This window comes from Protomyctophum bolini (genome assembly GCF_963924005.1).
Source record: "Protomyctophum bolini genome assembly, chromosome: 10".
NCBI lineage: Eukaryota > Metazoa > Chordata > Actinopteri > Myctophiformes > Myctophidae > Protomyctophum > Protomyctophum bolini.
The window spans coordinates 30,910,990-30,933,489 of NC_137871.1; the positions used below are offsets into that span (position 1 = coordinate 30,910,990).

The window sequence follows — 22,500 nt, forward strand, 5'->3', positions numbered from 1 at the left end:
CTGAGATCAGATTCATACAAGGTTTCCACTGGACACACACTGGTCTGATTATAACCCATTCTGACCTGAGATCAGATTAAAAAAATGTCTGATGAAAAAAAAAAATGTCAAAAATGTCAAAAATAGCAGATCTACAAGCTCATAGCGCGCCACCAAGTGGCGCGCTACGAGCTTGTAGGTCTGCTATTTTTCAATAGCTAAAGCACGACATGATGCTAACACCAAGATGGGTTCCCGTTCAGAATGGGTTAAATGTGAATTATTTGATAAGACTGTTGAAGCCAGTCAGATTAACATGAATGAATAGCCGAGGTAAGCAAGCAGACAATTGACTTCGAAATGCTCTTATTATTTTCCAGTTCATTAAACCAACATGCTTTAAACCAATTAAAAGCAACGATCTACATAGACAGTATACACTGTGTTGGCTCCTAAATGAACCCCGCCTACCCAATCAATAATATGAGCTATACGTATACTGTACAAGGACATTACAACACAAACACTTACTGTACATACTGTCTGTCGTACATAGAATACTTTAGTTTAAATCACGTTGTTACACACTTGAAAGCGCCTCATATTATATACAGTATCAGGAAGGATTTACATCAACCGTTCGGCCGCCAGGATTAATACATTATTTCGCTGTAATTCACGCTAGTATTCTGGGGTGGGTGGGGCGGCGGTGGGTCAGGGGTAGAGTGGCCGGATGGTAAACGCAAGTTCGAACCCTGTGGGCTCCCCCAGAGTTAGTGACGAAGCAAGTGCAGTCTGTGTTTTTATTTCTTTACTGCCCCCCTTTGACAACTTGTAGATTTATGTACTGTTCTTTATGAACTTGTAATCTTTTAAACCAATGACCTCTTCCTTCAGGAAAGGATTCCATATAAGCCTTCTGGCTTCTTCCTTTCCTTGCATTGTATTTTTGTTTCTTTGATATGTTATTGTCTATTTTTTGTACTTTATGCTAAATAAATAAACCTAAACCAAAACAAGACTCTGAACCCCTAATTGCTCCCGATGTGCTGGTTGGTGCCTTGCACCATCGGTGTGTGTGAATGGGTGAATGTAATGCACAATCTATGTAAAGGTGTATGAATGTGTGTGTGAATGGGTGAATGTAATGCACAATCTATGTAAAGGTGTATGAATGTGTGTGTGAATGAATGGGTGAATGTAATGCACAATCTATGTAAAGGTGTATGAATGCGTGTATGAATGAATGGGTGAATGTAATGCACAATCTATGTAAAGGTGTGTGAATGGGTGAATGTAATGCACAATGTATGTAAAGGTGTATGAATGTGTGTGTGAATGGGTGAATGTAATGCACAATCTATGTAAAGGAGTATGAATGAATGCGTGTGTGAATGGAATGCACAATCTATGTAAAGGTGTATGAACTATGAATGTGTGTGTGAATGGGTGAATGTAATGCACAATCTATATAAAGGTGTGTGAATGTGTGTGTGTGAATGGGTGAATGTAATGCACAATCTATATAAAGGTGTGTGAATGTGTGTGTGTGAATGGGTGAATGTAATGCACAATCTATGTAAAGGTGTATGAATGTGTGTGTGAATGAATGGGTGAATGTAATGCACAATCTATGTAAAGGTGTGTGAATGTGTGTGTGAATGAATGGGTGAATGTAATGCACAATCTATGTAAAGGTGTGTGAATGTGTGTGTGAATGAATGGGTGAATGTAATGCACCATCTATGTAAAGGTGTATGAATGAATGCGTGTGTGAATGGGTGAATGTAATGCACAATCTATGTAAAGGTGTATGAATGTGTGAAATGTGAATGTAATGCACAATCTATGTAAAGGTGTGTGAATGAATGGGTGAATGTAATGCACAATCTATGCAAAGCGCCTTGGATAAAGGCGCTATATATAAATGCACCATTTTACCTTTTACCATTTATCAGAGACAGAGAAAGACAGAGAGAGAGACAGAGAGAGAGACAGAGAGAGAGACAGAGAGAGAGACAGAGAAAGACAGAGAGAGAGACAGAGAGAGAAAGACAGAGAGAAAGACAGAGAAAGACAGAGAGAGAGACAGAGAGAGAAAGACAGAGAGAAAGACAGAGAAAGACAGAGAGAGAGACAGAGAGAGACAGAGAGAGAGAGACAGAGAAAGACAGAGAGAGAGACAGAGAGAGAGACAGAGAGAGAGACAGAGAGAGAGACAGAGAGAGAGACAGAGAGAGAGACAGAGAGAGAGACAGAGAGAGAGACAGAGACAGAGAGAGAGAGAGACAGAGAGAGAGACAGAGAGAGAGACAGAGAGAGAGACAGAGAAAGACAGAGAGAGAGACAGAGAGAGAGACAGAGAGAGAGACAGAGACAGAGAGAGAGAGAGACAGAGAGAGAGACAGAGACAGAGAGAGAGAGAGAGAGAGAGAGAGACTATACAGAGTAATGTTTACGGGGCTCGAGGGGACGTTTATCTTGGCCACGACGCCACAGTCCGTTGCTTCGCATAAAAAGCATCACAAAAAAACAACGACGGCCACTTGACACGAAACGATTTAGCTTCAGGAGGAGCTAGAGAGAGAGAGACTCCTCTGCTTCAGGAGGAGCTAGAGAGAGAGAGACTCCTCTGCTTCAGGAGGAGCTAGAGAGAGAGAGACTCCTCTGCTTCAGGAGGAGCTAGAGAGAGAGAGACTCCGTCTCATCGCAGGAAAACACCCTAAAGAGGAGAAACATATAAAAAATAAACATTTGACTATATAATATATACCATTTGACTTTGACAACACAAACGTCTTTAGGAAACAGAAACGCGCTCTTTAACCCATTCTGACCTGAGATCAGATTCATACGAGGTTTCCACTGGACACACACTGGTCTGATTAACCCATTCTGACCTGAGATCAGATTCTAAAAATGTCAGTCGTTCTTCGATTTTTCAAAAATAGCAGACCTACAAGCTCGTAGCGCGCCACTCGGTGGCGCGCTATGAGCTTGTAGATCTGCTATTTTTCAATAGCTAAAGCATAACAAAATGGGTTCCCGTTCAGAATGGGTTAAGTGCTAAAGTGTCGGGGTATTTATTTATTGCACATTGCTCTGTTATCGCACAGAGATTTAGCTTTGGAGTTCAGCCAATCAGTCTGTCTGACGGACAGACGGGCGGACGGACGGACGGACGGGGAGGGGGTGGGATGGAGGGGGGGGGGGGAGATGGAGGGCCGGAAACAAACGACAACAAGCGACCAGCGCTTTGATTCACTCCTTGGCGGTTGGTGGAAAGTAACTAAGTACTAAGTACTGTACTTAACCCATTCTGACCTGAGATCAGATTATAAAAATGTCATTTACATCCTGACAGTTTTCTGAAAAAGCCATGTTTCTAATGTCAGTCGTTCTTCGATTTTTCAAAAAATAGCAGACCTACAAGCTCGTAGCGCGCCACTCGGTGGCGCGCTACGAGCTTGTAGATCTGCTATTTTTCCAATAGCTAAAGCATAGCATAATGCTAACACCAAAAGGGGTTCCCGCCCCAAAATGGGTTTAAGTAAGTTGAGGTATTTGTACTTTCCAATACTTTTACTTCAACTCCACAACATCTCGGGGACCCTAAATATTGTACTTTTTTACTACACTACATTTATTTGAAAACTTTATAGTTAGTATCGTTACTTTGTAGATTTGGACAAACTTCAGCCCTATATACATTTCGGCATTTATTTGAAAATAGCTGATCTACAAGCTCACAATGCGTTGCTGCAATACTTTTGCTACTTTTAAGTACATTTTGATACCAATACTTTTGTACTTAGGAGTATATACATCAGCACTAATCAATACTTTTTTTACTTCCCTGGCTTCGTTCCCTCTTCCTCCTGAGGAGAGCCAATCGTATTTAGCCCATTCTGGGCGGGAACCCCTTTTGGTGTCAGCATCATGTCGTGCTTTAGCTATTGAAAAATAGCAGATCTACAAGCTCATAGCGCGCCACCGAGTGGCGCGCTACGAGCTTGTAGGTCTGCTATTTTTTAGAAAAATTGAAGAACGACTGACATAGAAACATAGCTTTTTCCAGAAAACTGTCAGGATGTAGAAGGACATTTTTTTTAATCTGATCTCAGGTCAGAATGGGTTAGAGAGAAGAGGAGGAAGAGGAGTGGATGTTATTGAGAGAAGGACGACGTGATTTCTGTGACGCTGGTCGTCTCATGACTCGTGTGTGTGTGTGTGTGTGTGTGTGTGTGTGTGTGTGTGTGTGTCCTGCACGACGTGCACGTACAGGCCAGGCTCTCTCTCTCTCTCTCTCTCTCTCTCTCTCTCGGAGCTCGGTTTCTCTTGCCTGTTACTACCTTCACAGAGGGTTGTATTCATCGTGGCGAGCCGGCCTATAGCGTAGCCAGCCCAGCGGACCTGTCTTCCTTTCAACCGCGCTGAAAAGGAAGGATGCCTGAGCCATGCCGTCATCCCGTGTCTAATGCGCGCGCGGTCTGTGACTGTGTTGCTATCCGTGTCCCGGCTAATGGACACCTAATGATGTTGCGTCGTTTAAATGTGATCTTTTAAAAGCTATTTCAGCTTTTAGGGGTTGCAGCGTGAGGGAGGGAGAGAGAGAGGGAGGGAGAGAGGGGAGAGATTTCACTAATTATCACTGTAGCAGATCATTTGAATTCCAGGCTTTTATACTTAACATTTCTTTACTTATAAGTAAAACATGTTGCCCACCACTGAACTGTGAGATATCCTCCTTATAGCTCTGCTGTGTAACTGTGAGTCACCGTAAGCCGGTCCTCTCTCAGGATGTTTGATGCCGTACAGTTCTTTTAATTAATTGACTTCAGTGGAAGTCTTTGATGTGCTGTTGAACCCCAACGTCTGCTCTGAGAGGAGCTTGAAGGACGTGAGCAGCAGCCCGTTAACGCTTCTGTCTAATTAGATGCTTTTATTATGTCTTAACCCATTCTGTGCGGGAACCCCCTTTTGGTGTTAGCATCATGTCGTGCTTTAGCTATTGAAAAATAGCAGATCTACAAGCTCATAGCGCGCCACCGAGTGGCGCGCTACGAGCTTGTAGGTCTGCTATTTTTGGAAAAATCGAAGAACGACTGACATAGAAACATGGCTTTTTCAGAAAACTGTCAGGATGTATAGAAGGACATTTTTGTAGAATCTGATCTCAGGTCAGAATGGATTAACTAGGACAGTAAGGCGAGTGAAGGGCGACGGCACACCGCTGTCAGAGACAACATCCGTACAGTAGTCAGTCCCACGAGGCTGTGTGGCGTCACCTATAACGTATACTAGAATTTCGGCCCCCTTCGGGGGGCTCATCCCAGTGTCGTTGCAGCGCAATATGGGAAGAAGGAAATTGCAGGAGTTGACAGACTCCACTTCATGTTTCAGCTGTGTTTTTAAACTCAGTAGTGTGCCCTGCACACAGCGCACACTCGCAATTGCAGCTGGAGGGCGACGCGACACACACACACGCCCACACACACACACACACACACACACACACACACACACACACACAGAGCGATGTGTGGATAAATCAGAGATTTGGGAAATGTGTTCTGAATGGGCCTGAATATATGTGTGTAGTGTCCTTTTGTGCACTTAAACCTCTCCAGCTGATCCAAAATGCCGCAGCTCGCTTGGTCTTCAACCAGCCAAAATTCTCACATGTCTCCCCCCTGCTCCGTTCCCTCCACTGGCTCCCGGTCGCTGCCCGCACAGAATACAAAACTCTGATGCTGGCATTCAAAGCAACCAAAGGTATGGCTCCCCCATATCTTGCAAGTATGATCGAACCCTACAAACCCTCCCGCTCACTCAGATCAGCCAACGCAGGGAAGCTGGAAGTACCCTCACTAAAAACGCCGGGACAACACTCCGTCCCAAACTCTTCTCCCTTCTGGCTCCAAAACTGTGGAATGCACTTCCCATTGCAGTCAGAACTGCAGCATCACTCCCAATCTTCCGCCGTAGTCTGAAAACCCACCTTTTCAGACTCCATCATGGCCCATAGCACTTACCCCACCCCCTTAGATAGCAATTCTGTAGACTTAGATAGCATTTGATACAGTCTTATAGCATGTTATGTAGACAGCATAAGTGCATTGTATGTGCTATTGTCATAGCACGTCATAGTACATATGTATAGCATAGTAGTATAGATGTATAGCTTATATGTATAGTTTCATTATAGATATTCCACTGTTACTTTCTTAGCTTACGCATGTTTCATGATAAATGTTTTTATGTGATGTATACCCATGCTTTTTTGTTCTTGCTTAATGTAAGTCGCTCTGGATTAAGAGCGTCTGCTAAATGCCTAAATTGTAAATTGTAAATTGTAGGCTGCAACAATGATTTCATAAAGTGTAGTTTAGTTTTGAACAGGCAACTAATGTAGTGATAGATTAATTGAATGGGCCTGAATAGATAGATAGATAGATTTCTTTATTTTTGTGTCATGCACCAAAGGCGCCCAGCCCACATGGGCTAATTGGGCTTACAGGACACACCATATCATTGCATTGAATATTGCATTGTGTACAATAAACAGATATGTTTTGTTGATATTCCCTTTTTTGTTTTTACACAAACAAAACATTCTGCCTTATTTCCCACGCCCTGCATAAAAAGTCTGCCAAAGCGCACACTCGCAATTGCAGCTGGAGGGCGACGCGAGTCACGCGACACACACACACACACACACACACACACACACACACACACACACACACACACACACACACAGAGAGCGATGTGTGGATAAATGACTGAGATTTGGGAAATGCGCACGCAAGCACAGAATGCACGGCGTGACAGGATTATATAGGTCACCCGTTTTGGTGTGACACACACGGCTTCCACATTTAGCTTCATACTGGTTGAAAGTGTCCTTCCAAAAATATTTTTTTAGCTCGAAATTCTTATTCACAATGACATTGAGTTGTGGTGTTGTTTTTAGGGTAATTGTTGCATAAGCGCTATTTCGCACTGGAGTCCCGTGAGGCGGGCCATCTCACTCCCCTCCCCTGTGTCTGAAGCAGCTAGCATGGAAGCTATATGGAACCTTTCCCTCCGAGTGCACACAACCATGCCGTTGTCCACGCGTCCATCCGATAGCTTTTAATGTAAATGTCCCATCCACTGAGCAAAAGCGATATAAGCGCCTTATTCATTAATTCGATTCATTTGGGTGTGGGGCTGTGCAGTGCTGTGGGCTTTAAATTGTGACGGAGGCGAGCTGCTGCTGCTGTTCGACTTCGAGTCGCTGTCTATGGAGCAGTATAGAGTAGGCGTGGCGCAGCATTAGAAGGGCGCAGCAAATACGACATTGAGGGGTAGAAACCATCCCGGTCGCGTGGTTGATCTAACGCGTGTGTCACTGTGAAGGACTGGCCCCATTAAGTGAACGTAGTTGGCGTAGTAGACGCCAACATGACGATTCTGACGTAGGCTGTAGAGGTTGAGCAAGAATAGCGTGTTTGAGAAAAGTAATATTTAAACAGTAAATAAGACATTTTTGGCGAATGCAATGTAGTCTATATGTTTTCTGGGAGTGTGGCGAATTTATTTAGCATATAGAGATGTGTGGTGAAAGTGTGGTTTGGTCGGAGAAAGCTGTTGGATAAACGGCCATGTGCTTATGTACCCCTGTCTATTAGGATAGCAGGATAGGCTGCATCGTTCTCCAATCGCCTAGTTCCAGTAACACACAGACATTCAGGTGTCTAGTTCCAGTAACACACAGACATTCAGGTGTCTAGTTCCAGTAACACACAGACATTCAGGTGTCTAGTTCCAGTAACACACAGACATTCAGGTGTCTAGTTCCAGTAACACACAGACATTCAGGTGTCTAGTTCCAGTAACACACAGACATTCAGGTGTCTAGTTCCAGTAACACACAGACATTCAGGTGTCTAGTTCCAGTAACACACAGACATTCAGGTGTCTAGTTCCAGTAACACACAGACATTCAGGTGTCTAGTTCCAGTAACACACAGACATTCAGGTGTCTAGTTCCAGTAACACACAGACATTCAGGTGTCTAGTTCCAGTAACACACAGACATTCAGGTGTCTAGTTCCAGTAACACACAGACATTCAGGTGTCTAGTTCCAGTAACACACAGACATTCAGGTGTCTAGTTCCAGTAACACACAGACATTCAGGTGTCTAGTTCCAGTAACACACAGACATTCAGGTGTCTAGTTCCAGTAACACACAGACATTCAGGTGTCTAGTTCCAGTAACACACAGACATTCAGGTGTCTAGTTCCAGTAACACACAGACATTCAGGTGTCTAGTTCCAGTAACACACAGACATTCAGGTGTCTAGTTCCAGTAACACACAGACATTCAGGTGTCTAGTTCCAGTAACACACAGACATTCAGGTGTCTAGTTCCAGTAATACACAGACATTCAGATGTCTAGTTCCAGTAACACACAGACATTCTGGTGTCTAGTTCCAGTAATACACAGACATTCAGATGTCTAGTTCCAGTAACACACAGACATTCAGATGTCTAGTTCCAGTAACACACAGACATTCAGGTGTCTAGTTCCAGTAACACACAGACATTCAGGTGTCTAGTTCCAGTAACACACAGACATTCAGGTGTCTAGTTCCAGTAACACACAGACATTCAGGTGTCTAGTTCCAGTAACACACAGACATTCAGGTGTCTAGTTCCAGTAACACACAGACATTCAGGTGTCTAGTTCCAGTAACACACAGACATTCAGGTGTCTAGTTCCAGTAACACACAGACATTCAGGTGTCTAGTTCCAGTAACACACAGACATTCAGATGTCTAGTTCCAGTAACACACAGACATTCAGGTGTCTAGTTCCAGTAACACACAGACATTCAGGTGTCTAGTTCCAGTAACACACAGACATTCAGGTGTCTTAGTTCCAGTAACACACAGATAGATACACCAGTGATAAAAACCAGTACAATTAGGCCAAAGGCTGACAGACAGCCAATCAGTGACTGAGCAGCCAGCCCAGGGTCACACACTGACGGCCAATCAGTGAGCTGAGCAGCCAGCCACCACTTAGACTGCGAGGCCCATCCTAAAAAAGTAATGTCTTCTAAATCCTGACAGTTTTCTGAAAGTCCCTATAAATGTTTCTGTGTCGGTGGATCTCAACCTTCTTCATGTCAATGATCTGTATTTGGCCGGCGCATTATGCTATGCTTTAGCTATTGGAAAAATAGCAGATCTACAAGCTCACATAGCAAGCCACCGAGTGGCGCGCTACGAGCGTCTATTATAATAAAGTTGGATCTAATATCATATTTTCACTCATACCCCATAGGCCAACTATCATTTCCTCTTTTTCATCCAGTTAACGATGATGATGCGTCAGTCTTAAGGCACTCTCTAAGTGCATAATAATGACTGCTTACTAATTACATCCGAGGTACATAATTACTGTATACTTCCTTAACCCATTCTGAACGGGAACCCATTTTGGTGTTATAGCATCATGTTATGCTTTAGCTATTGAAAAATAGCAGACCTACAAGCTTGTAGCGCGCCACCGAGTGGCGCGCTACGAGCTTGTAGGTCTGCTATTTTTGAAAAATCGAGAATCTGATCTCAGGTCAGAATGGGTTAATTTAATAAGACCAGTGTGTGTCCAGTGGAAACCTCGTATGAATCTGATCTCAGGTCAGAATGGGTTAAGGTACAAGAAGGTGTTGATTAATACCAATTTTTTTCCTCTCCCCTGCAAGTATATATTATAAAGTGTCCTCGCTGTGCCGTTTATAATCCACATCGTACACAACAAACGATACTATAACGCTGCAAATTACAGTATGTGAAACTAAAGCAGGTCATCATATGGCACGTGTCATGGCATTACCGCGCGGCGATATTAGCGCGCGCCGCCGTCACCACCGTGAGCGAGTGCTTTCCGACTTTTTACACTCCACGTCATGACCAGGCCTTGCACCACCCCCTCCCCCTCACCCCCCTCCCCCCCCCCCTCCTCCCCTCCATCTGTAATCCTGTCCAGGTTGTCCTCTCCATCCAATCCGTCTCAGCTCTGCTGTAAGCTGTTTAGAGGCCTCTGCCTTCACCACACACACTGCCACACACACACACACACACACAGTCACATAGTCACACACACACAGTCACACACACACACACACACACACACACACACACACACACACACACACAGCGCCACTGCTGCTGCTGTGCCATCTATTTGCCACCATCCATCTCTTCCTCCTGTCCCTCCCTGACATTCTCTCTCTCTCTCTCTCCATCTCTCCATATCTCTCTCTCTCTCTCTCTCTCCCCCCATCTCTCTCTCCATATCCATATCATAGCTAGCATATACGTAATCAATCATACCACAGCGTCACACAAACAGCGTCACAAATAGCAGATCTACAAGCTGGAAAAACTGGTACTTTCGCTAAAAAAAAAAAAACCCACCTTTCTCCCCTCCTCCTCTCCTCCCCTCCCCACCACCCCTCACACAGGTTTTTCATATCGCTTTCATCTGCGATTGCTTGTGACCCTGTTCCCCTTCGTTTCCTCCCTTCAAATCTCCTCTCGCTCTCTCTGGGCTGTTTCCAACATCTTCGCCTCCAATCTTGTCCCTGTACGTCTCTCTCTCTCTCTCTCTCTCTCTCTCTCTCTCTCTCTCTTTCTTTACAATTCAATAACGGACATTACAGCAGCTGTAGATAGACGGTAACATCCAGTGTTATTAATAAAGACCATGCAGTATCACGTAACGCTTAGTTTCCTTTTCTTCCAAGGAAGGAAGGAAGGAAATAGGAGGCATACTGTATATCCTGTATTAAACCCGTGGGAAATTCCCCCAGATGATGGCGGGTCAGAGGAGGCGTGTAGCCTTTGACCCAGGCCTCGCTTTGGCCTCCATCTGGCCTCGGTCCGTTAAGGTTGGGCGATATGCCAATTTTTTTCAATCGCCCATCGTCTGACCAAGAATCGGCGATTAACGATGTATTCGTGTCATAAAAGTAAAGTGAGAACAGCTCACTGCAGGTCGCAAAAAAAAATCTACAAGCTCTCAAGGCGCCGCGTCCTGCCTGCCTGTTTTTGCTGCTCTGTTCGCTACGCGTTGAGAGCTTGTAGATCCGTCTGTTTTTGCAGCACAACTGCGCAGCCATGGGGTAACAAAATAAGAAATAAGTTTAGATGAAGTGAAGTTGGAACGGACAAGCAGGTGCAAGCTAAGCTAACGTCACAACCACTGCCTGTTTCTGCAGCACCGTTCGCTACGCGTTGAGAGCTTGTAGATCTGTCTATTTTTGCAGCGCTGGTGTCGGGGTTCGTTCACGTTGTCAATAAAAAAATAACTTGGATTACAGGCGGAGATGAAGTTCAGTGGGTTGAATCAGTAGCTACACGCTAAGCTAACGCTAAGCTAACGATCCCCAAGCCTATACACCTATACGGCTCAGGGATCGTTAGCTTAGCGTGTAGCTAATGATTCAAGTTAACCCACTGAACTTCATCTATACTAACAACACTACCAGCCTGTTTGTTTTTTTCCCCCGACTTCACGGGTGGCGCATTGGGATGAGACACGAGACAGCAGTGTGCATTCTGTTGCGACTGTATATTATTAAACTGCATGGTTCTGGACTCCGGAGCGTAAACAACATGTAGGCTACAGTACAGTAACAGTAGCCTTCCTCGGCTCGGTCCCTCGGCTCACACTGTGAGTCACTGAGAGCAACTGAGCATCACGGCTGCGGGGACCATACCATTATAACTGTCGCTGTTACTACTTTCCTGGCCCAAATTGATTCACATGTTGCTCACACTTTAAAGGTTAAAAATCGTCCCGAAAAATCGCCTAATAAAAATATTCGGCGATTGGATTTATATATTCGCGATTGACGATGTATTCGTATCGTCACCCAACCCTACGGTCCGTGCAGCGAGTCAGGTCCTCTGTGAGGCGGTGACGTCCACAGAGCAGAGCAGAGTACTTAAACTACTTCTCCACGCTCTCTCTCTCTCTCCCCTGCTTCATTAAAGACAACTAGCATATCGGACACGTTGACGTATTACACCGAACCCCTAGTTGTTGCCAACGGGATTTACAACCACGGAGGAGACGCCGCTGTCAGAGGAAACTAGAGCAAATCACCGCTATAGTCCCGGTGCCTGCCTATTGTCCAGAGATACAGGACGCTAAACGCTACTGTAGACAGATCTACAGTACTATAGTGGCGCTGCGCCTGCCTATTGTCCAGAGATACAGGAGCTAAACGCCTCTCCACAGATCTACAGTAGCTGTTCGTTTTTTTACGGCATTGGCTCCCATGGAGGGGGCTGTCTAGGAGGGTTTGTCGAGTGTGTGGCGCGTCTTACAAACCGTCAGATTGATCACTACAGCAACAACCTTCTTGTGCACAAACTGCACACTGCCCAAGTGTCTCAGTAAACTATAGGATCATAGAATGCAGAGAGACAGTAAACTATAGGATCATAGAATGCAGAGAGACAGTAAACTACAGGATCATAGAATGCAGAGAGACAGTAAACTATAGGATCATAGAATGCAGAGAGACAGTAAACTATAGGATCATAGAATGCAGAGAGACAGTAAACTATAGGATCATAGAATGCAGAGAGACAGTAAACTATAGGATCATAGAATGCAGAGAGACAGTAAACTATAGGATCATAGAATGCAGAGAGACAGTAAACTATAGCATCATAGAATGCAGAGAGACAGTAAACTATAGGATCATAGAATGCAGAGAGACAGTAAACTATAGGATCATAGGATGCAGAGAGACAGTAAACTATAGGATCATAGAATGCAGAGAGACAGTAAACTATAGGATCATAGAATGCAGAGAGACAGTAAACTATAGGATCATAGAATGCAGAGAGACAGTAAACTATAGGATCATATAATGCAGAGAGACAGTAAACTATAGGATCATAGAATGCACAGAGACAGTAAACTATAGGATCATAGAATGCAGAGAGACAGTAAACTATAGGATCATAGAATGCAGAGAGACAGTAAACTATAGGATCATAGAATGCAGAGAGACAGTAAACTATAGGATCATAGGATGCAGAGAGACAGTAAACTATAGGATCATAGAATGCAGAGAGACAGTAAACTATAGGATCATAGGATGCAGAGAGACAGTAAACTATAGGATCATAGAATGCAGAGAGACAGTAAACTATAGGATCATAGAATGCAGAGAGACAGTAAACTATAGGATCATAGGATGCAGAGAGACAGTAAACTATAGGATCATAGGATGCAGAGAGACAGTAAACTATAGGATCATAGAATGCAGAAGAGACAGTAAACTATAGGATCATAGAATGCAGAGAGACAGTAAACTATAGGATCATAGAATGCAGAGAGACAGTAAACTATAGGATCATAGGATGCAGAGAGACAGTGTAGCGTCTCAGTAAACTATAGGATCATAGAATGCAGAGAGACAGTAAACTATAGGATCATAGAATGCAGAGAGACAGTAAACTATAGGATCATAGAATGCAGAGAGACAGTAAACTATAGGATCATAGAATGCAGAGAGACAGTAAACTATAGGATCATAGAATGCAGAGAGACAGTGTAGTGTCTCAGTAAACTATAGGATCATAGAATGCAGAGAGACAGTGTAGCGTCTCAGTAAACGATAGAATGCAGAGAGACATGTCATGTCTGGCCTCGTGTTGAAAGAAACAACAGTATTGCGATACGGATCGGTGACGGACTTCTCAGGTTTCTGACATGACATCATAGGGACATAAGAGACCGATCGGGTTACCAGTAAACCTCACGTCTAGGACTCAGAGACATGCAACGGGCCGGTCGCCTGGTTAAACCCTCACGGGACAGTGCTCATGTTGTATGTATGTACAGTGCCTGTCAAACTGCTTCACGAGAGAGACTGACGCCCACGGGAACAACACCAGGGGGAGAGATAGCTCCAATGATCTTATTGATTGATTGATTTGGCTGGATGGTAAACCGCAAGGTTGCCTGTTTAGTTCGAACCCTGTGGGCTCCCCCAGAGTTAAATGGTAAATGGTGCATTTATATAGCGCCTTTATCCAAGGCGCTTTACATAGATTGTGCATTACATTCACCCATTCACACACCGATGGCAGCGGAAACCATGCAAGGCACCAACCAGCACATCAGGAGCAATCAGGGGTTCAGTGTCTTGCTCAAGGACACTTCGACAGTAACTCTGGGGGAGCCCGGGTTCGAACTGGCAACCTTGCGGTTCCCATCCAGGCACTCTACCCCTGAGCCACCGCCGCACCCTGAGTTAGTGTCAAAGTGTCCTTGAGCAAGACTCTGAACCTCCTAATTGCTCCTGATGTGCAGGCTGGTGCCTTGCATGTGTGTGAGAGTGAATGGATGAATTGATGCACATTAATCTATGTAAAGCGTCTTGGATAAAGGCGCTATATAAACGCACCGTTTACCATTTAGATTCGGCACAAACGTGGGGTTGAATTCATTGTGCGGTCATGCCACCAAAATGTGGAATGCCCAACCGACAGCAATCAGAATATTTCACTCCCGTCCCTACCCTAAAACAAATGACGAAGGCTGGAAACGGCGAAACGTTTTGTCTCTCGTTGTGACATGATGTAAAGACACGATAAAAGCTCTTGCCACTGCGGTGCGACCCGGTAACATTTTATACATTATATTATCGATCCCAAGTCTAAGAGGACAGATAGCAGCGCACCGGAGAAGTCAAGAGCGTAGTGGCGGTGGTTTACAAGAGAAGTCTAAAGACATCATTACTCCCACCACCGTTTGTCTGTTGTAAATAATATACTTTAACTGCTTCTAGTATTGACCGTTTCTTATAGTAGTATTGTCTTAGCACATTTAATGTAAGTGATTCTCAAACTATTTCATGTCAAGGACCCAAAAAATTATATGTAATTGGCCCGCCGACCCCCAGCTGAAACTATGTAGTTCCAGGGTTCCAAGATTTTAGTTAAAAACATTCGCTCTGAAAGTATATATATATATATTCAAAGATTTGTGCCACATTTTCACGATTCTTTGAAAAAAATGCAGATCTACAAGCTTGTGGCGCGGCACAAGCTTGTGGGAATGTGGATCTGCTATTTTTCAATAGCTAAAGTATACCATAATGCTTTAAAACACAAAAAATGGGTTCCCGTCATGAATCAATGGGTTAACAATAGGTCTTGGAGAATCAATCCATCAACAAATCAATGACATCATAGACTAGTATTTTGTCATTAGACCCCCTGGCCAGCTTGTTTGTGTTGGTCTGTCTCTCACGTCCTAATGGAGACCCTCAGGTCTCCGGTTTCAGTGTGTGTGTGTGTGTGTGTGTGCGTGTGTGTCTGTGTGTGTGCGTGTGTGTGTGTGTACTCGTCAATATGTCACCTGCAGCTGGACATGTCCATTCACATGTCATCTCATATGTCAACTTGAAGCTCATTCGCTGTGACATGGTTCATTAACCAGGTCTCGCACGCACACACCGCACACACACACACACACGCGCGCACTGCACGCGCGCACCACACACGCACGCACAGACCTCACGCATGCACACACACACGCACGCACGCACGCACAGGTTTGCATTACGATACTTGAGAGGACTGCAACGTTTTAGGACAAAATGTGCTTTTTTGAGGATTCTCCAATGCATGGCTTTTGAAGGAAATCAAAGATACTATGTTTACCCATGCAGGGTAACTGGACTATAAGCTCAAGAACTTGTTTACAGCCAGGCCCTGCTCATATAGAACATTTCATGGTAGGGGGTTCAATGCCTTGTCCGAGGGCACTTCAGCGGTGGTCATATTTTAACGTGCCGGTCCGGGGATACGAACTATAGCGACCTTCACGATATCAAGACCGCTCCGCAAACCGTTCGGCCACCGCTGAAGATTACGTCACGTGGTATAGCAGCCAAGTCTATGGAGTTTTTAATGTTTGGTTTAGCACTAAAAAAAAAGTCAAAGTAAGACGTCGACGTGGTCGATTAAAAATACATCTTTTGCGACCCAATTCCGTTTTACACTGAAGAAAGGAAGCCAGGACAGAAACTACAGCACGACTGGATTCACTGTAGAAAAAGGTTCAGGGAAAAAGGGTGATTTTTTCGGTACGCTGCAAGTTTAAATCCGGCTCCCACTCTAGACTTCTCTAAATGTCGAATCCTGACTTGAAACTTACTGTTTGTAAAACGTATATGTCTGAAAATCTGTTTTCAACCATAAAATAAATATATCCTTTTTCTTGAGAGGACCACCAAGAAAATTGGTCCTCACAAATCACTGGAAATCTGTATGATATGATCTATATATCATATAGATACGTATATATATAAATCTATATGATAGCTGTGGGGACATTTGGTCCGCACTAGTACAGTAAACACAAACACACACCATACATGTCCAGGGAAAACGTACACCCAAGCACACACAAAGATATATACAGTATGTGTACTGTATAAACACAGAGAGATATGAACTCTCTCTGACTCAGACACACACACACACACGCACACGCGCACACACACGCACACAGTGTGTGTCAGTCAGCCTATCGGAGCCAGGGCCCTGCAGGGTCAGATTAAGGCTAATCCACAACTGTTGCCGGTTGGCATGAAAGATTACACATGAATCACACACAGTTTACATAGGCCTGTGTGTGTGTGTGTGTGTGTGTGTGTGTGTGTGTGTGTGTGTGTGTGTGTATCAGATATGGCGACCTGCAGTGAGTGCAATATTGCAAAAATCTCCTACAGCTCATTCACTCTCTCTTAAACACACACAGCAAGCACGCACATGCGCACAGTCGTGCGTGCACACACACACACACACACACACACACACACACACACACACACACACACACACACACAGCTCATTAACTACAGTGATTCCTTGGAGCTGCAAACGCCTTTGAATTGAACGAGTCCTTTTAAGTTCTGCCGTTCAAAGGTTTACTTGAGTGGGTCCACACACACACACACACACGTGTGCACACGTGCACACACACACGTGCACACACACATGTGCACACACACGTATAACACACACACACATAGGGAATGCATTCACAGGTCGCCCACACACACACAAAAAAACAGACCCACCACCTACACACAGACACATTTACACACGATTGCACATGCCGCAAACACGCATGCGTGCACACACACACACGCAAATAAAAATGAAACACACACACACACACACGCAGGGGGGTGGGGGGGGATCAGTGACCATATCTAATTGGATCGATGTTGTTCGTCTCTCAACGCCGAGTCGATAATTGAGGAGACGGGTGCGACATACGGGGGAAGTCTTTTGTTGCAGCTTCGTTGAGACAAACCATACATACATTACATTCACAGGAGGAGAGAGAGAGAGAGAGAGAGAGAGAGAGAGAGAGAGAGAGAGAGAGAGAGTATAGGGCTCTATCTTAAATCTGGATGTGCATACAGTTCTTGTTTCTGTTAGATCTAATGTCGCCCTCTTGCTCTGCAGTGTAAACGTACACTAACAGTAACACCCCGTATACTATACTATACACTAATACTTCAGTGATGCTTTGCGGAACTCGACTTCGTCTCGTTCCACTAACTACCGCATCACTGTCGTGGCAATAATCACGTTAAACAACACCCTCTCGTGTAATATTGCTTAATTAAATTGGGGGGGGGGTTAGACTAATGTATGTCAAACTAGGGGGGTCCTTGAAATGAAACGGGTTGAGAATCACTCATAGCTTGTCGCGCTGTGAGCTTGTAGGTCTACTATTTATTTTTTTATCGTGAAAATGTGGCATGGATATTCTTTCAGAGCGAACGTTTAAAAACATATTTTCAGATGGGGGGATCGGCGGCCAATTACATATATTTTTGGGGGTTCTTGACATGAAAATGTTTGAGAACGACTGACACATATAGAAACATGAGGTTTTTCAGAAAACTGTCAGGATTCAGAAGACATTTGTAGAATCGTCCTCAGGTCTAAATGGGTTAAAGCTAAAAGGCAACCCCTTTGCAACATGCCAGTACTTTGCCAAGGACCACTGGTTGGTTGCAACAAGTCCTTTTACAACAGAGAGTCTTTTGCAACAGTCCTCTGTTGCAAAAGGACTCGCATTGATTGAGCTTAAAACTGTTTCTCTGCTGCAAGGAGTTGTTTGACCTTTAGAGAGAGAGAGAGAGAGAGAGAGAGAGAGAGAGAGAGAGAGAGAGAGAGAGAGAGAGAGAGAGAGAGAGAGAGACAGAGAGAGAGACAGAGAGAGAGAGACAGAGAGAGGAACATGCAGAGATGCAGAGAGAGTGATGTGGAGAGACAGCTACAATGTATGTAGAGAGAGAGAGAGTGATGTAAAGACTAAGAGATATGTACAATGTATACAGAGAGAGAGAGAGTGATGTGGAGAGACATCTACAATGTATGTGCAGTAGAGAGAGAGAGAGAGATGTAGAGAGACATCTACAATGTATGTAGAGAGAGAGAGAGAGAGAGAGAGAGAGAGAGAGAGAGAGAGAGAGAGAGAGAGAGAGAGGGAGAGAGCGATGTAGAGAGACATTTACAATGTATTTGGAGAGAGAGAGAGAGAGAGAGAGAGAGAGAGAGAGTGATGTAATGTGTAAAGAGCAGTGGGGGGGGGGGGGTGAGAGAGGAGAGTGAGATTCTGACCTCGTTCACTCCTCTGTCGGGACGTTTGCTAAATAATTCACACACACGCGTGTGTGTGCGTACACACACACACACACACACACACACACACACACACACACACACACACACACTCTCTCATTCACACCACCTCTATCATCACTGCAGGCTTACATCACTGTCTCTCTCTCTCCGTCTCTCTCTCTGTCTCTCTGTGTCTCTCTCTCTCTCTCTCTCTCTCTCTCTCTGTCTCTCTCTCTCTCTCTGTCCAATACGTATAAGCTGAAATTGCACGCAGACACACACACGCACACGTGCGCGCCCACACACACACACACACACACACACACACACACACACACACACACACACACACACGCGCACACAGGAAGCTCCATCTTCAGATGGATCTATAAATACGCACTTCCTGTGTCCGTCCCATAACCCTGTAAGAAATATACACACACACACACACACACACACACACACACACACACACACACACACCACTTATAAGTGCTCTCCCCACATCAATACTAATAAGGCTAGCTCTCTTGCATTCTCCTCTATCTATCCTCTCTCACTGTATATGAACGAACACGCACACACACACACACACACACACACACACACACACACACACACACACACACACACACACACACACACACACACACAGAAGTAGTCTCTATCGGCTGGTAGTACGTTAGGTTCAGACTCTTATCGTCTGTGTGCATGTGTGTGTGTGCGTGAGCGTGTGTGCGTGAGCGTGTGTGTGAGCGTGAGCGTGTGTGTGTGTGTGCGTGTGTGTGCGTGCGTGCGTGCGGGTCACACAGAGGACAGTGTCGACACATCGACGGTCTCGTCTGTTATCCGAGGCGCTGGCGGACAGGTGCCAGATTTACAGACAGGAACAAGCAGCCATGAGTCTACAGAGCCACGAGATAGAAAACCCACTGGACTAAACCAAATTATAAAACAGCAAAAAATGCATGTTCTCCCCGTGTCCCCTAGGGTAGGTACCCTCACAAAAACATGCAGTAATCCTTGTCTCTAAACTGCCTCCCCCTGGCCAGCCGGGGCGCCTGATGGAGGGGAAAGGAACTGGTTGGAATAACGTGTTCCTTCCACGCGCTATACGTCCAACCAGGGAAACTCCCCCCTGTCAGGTGTAAAGGAGCAACTTGGACACTCAGGCATGAAGGAAGCATGAGTTCAAGTCCGTTGCTCTCCCCTTGTCCCCCATATATGGGGACTAGGTTGGTGGAGGGTGTGTAGAGCCCAGGATCACAGTAGATGATTGGCACAGGGGTGAAAAATGGGTTACAAAAATCGTGGGATAAAAAATATATATATAAAAAAAAGAAAACCCATTGGACTAAACCAAATTATAAAACAGCAAAGGGAAAACTATCTGACTGTGACACATTGGAAAGAAGCAACACAAAAGCAGAGTAAACTAGAATGCTATCTGGCCCTAAACAGAGAATACACAGTGGCAGAATACCTGAGCACCGTGACCGACCCAAAACAAAGAAAAATCTTAACTAGGTATACAGACTCAGTGAGCACAGTCTCGCGATGGATAAAGGCCGTCATAGGCAGACCTGTATCCCGAGAGAAGACAGACTATGCACCCACTGCACACTAAATGAAGTGGAAACCGAGCTACACTTCCTAACCATCTGTCCATTGTACCAAGACATCAGAGACACATACTTCCCACAATTACAACCACACACGGAGGTTTTGAAAACATGACCAATGACAAAAAACTCCCATATCTGCTGGGCGAAGTACAACAATGTGCAAAAACACAGCAGCAAGATTTGTGAGTTGCTGTGATATAGGAGAAGGATATCAAATGGAACACAACCACCCTAAAGACACCCTAATCATTGTGTATATTCCTGCACTATACCTGCATCGAGTGATCTTGGTACATAGAAGTTGATCTATTGAAGATTCTGACCTTCAAATGTACATCATTTTTGTTTTGATTGTATTGCTGTATTGTTGTATTGTTCCTTCTGCTTTGGCAATGTAAACGTATGTTTTCTCATGCCAATAAAGCCCTTTGAATTGAATTGAATTGAATTGGGTCTAAAAAGAAAACACACACAGGCCCAAAATAAGCCACTATAGACTGCAGGGTATTCGCATGGATAAAGTGAGTGGCAAATGGAGTGGCAAAGGTTCTCGGTTGGATCCCTGTGGGCTCTCCCCCAGAGTTAGGGCGCTTTCACACCGGACATGTTTGGTTCGTTTAAAACGAACCATGGTCCGCTTACCCCTTTGGTTCGGTTGGTGTGAACATGCATCCGAACTCTGGTGCGGATCAAAGAAACGAACCATGGTCCGCTAAAAAAGGCCGGACTCGGTTCGCTTCCAAACGAACCACGGTGCGGTTCGTTACTGGTGTGAACGCATTCGGACTTTATAGAGGACCAAATACAGTACGATAGCCAAAATAGCTGTCGGGCTTCGGCAGTTGTGAGGCTGCATTAATAATTAGTTATAAAAGCATGTATTTTTTACGGGGATCACTATTGATATGACAGCTGACAGTCTGATTTTATTTTAATAGTAGACGCATGTCGAGGCGCAGCGCAAATGTAATGGCAGCGTACGAGGTTCACATGCGCAAAAATAACAGATGTATAATTATCGACACGGAATGGTGTACGGTATATGGTACACGATGTAAGCTTGTAGATCTGTTTATTTTAAGCATGCGCCGCCGTCACGCAAAGTTATGACAAAGCATGCGATGCAGTTTCTCTTTCAACTCGTGTCCCCTCCTTTTTTCTGTCTGTCTGTCTGTGTGTGTGTGTGTGTGTGTGTGTGGGGGGGGGGGCGCACATGAGGGGGAGAGACCCATATATTTATATGGGAGAGACGCAGGGACAGAGAATTTGAAATATTTAAAATCATCCATGTCGCGCACGGCCGCACGTATAGAGAAAAAGCCAATGTTAAATAAGCTATACACAGGTGGTCCCAAATGATTAATTGATTAGGCCTACATCACTTTAGCAAAAGACGTAAAACTAGGTCAACTCAATTAGCTGCAGCGGAGCTTTTCTGACTTGAAGCTCAATAACCTACTAACTGACCACCTTCAAGTTTAAACCATAAGATGACATGGAAATGCCCGCCGATTTGATGCGCAGAAATAACATATACCGGTATCTAATCGGGTCAAGGTGCACACATGGAAGAAAAGTCATTTTTATCGGGGATACCTTGTAGGCTATACGTCTCCGTGAATTGTATGCATCAGGAGCAAGCACATTATTGTTCAAACACCTGCTCCTGTTCATCTGTTGCTCTTATTTGGCTAATAAAATAATTAATAAGAATGAATGCAATAGCAAGTTGTTGCTGTCATGTTGCTGTTCTCTTCTCTCTCTGTGTGACTGAAGGTTGCCCCAAAAATTGTAGACAGTGATTTCCCCTCATGTTCTTTTTCCCTCACTATTTGGTTCGCTTAACATGTCCACGTGTCATTTGTTTACATATTTGGTACGCTTTACAAAGTCCAGTGTGAACACCAAACGGACCAAAATCAAAATGCAAATATTTGGTCCTTGGTCCTTGATCCGGACCTTCTAAGCGAACTTTGGGTGTGAAAGCGCCCTTAGTGTCAAAGTGTCCTTGAGCAAGACACTGAACACCTGATTGCTCCTGATGTGCAGGGTGGTGCCTTGCATGGTTTCCTCTGCCGTGGTGTGTGAATGTGTGTATGAATGTGTGTGTGAATGGGTGAATGCAATGCACAATCTACAAGGTGTGTGAATGTGTGG

At 44.6% G+C, this 22,500-nt stretch overlaps 1 protein-coding gene across 1 annotated transcript in view; it reads right to left on the minus strand.

The window, feature by feature from the left end:
- The window catches only part of nrg2b (neuregulin 2b), a gene marked incomplete at both ends in the record, with an annotated part of 53,926 nt that overhangs the window by 30,754 nt on the left and 672 nt on the right, over nt 1–22,500 (minus strand).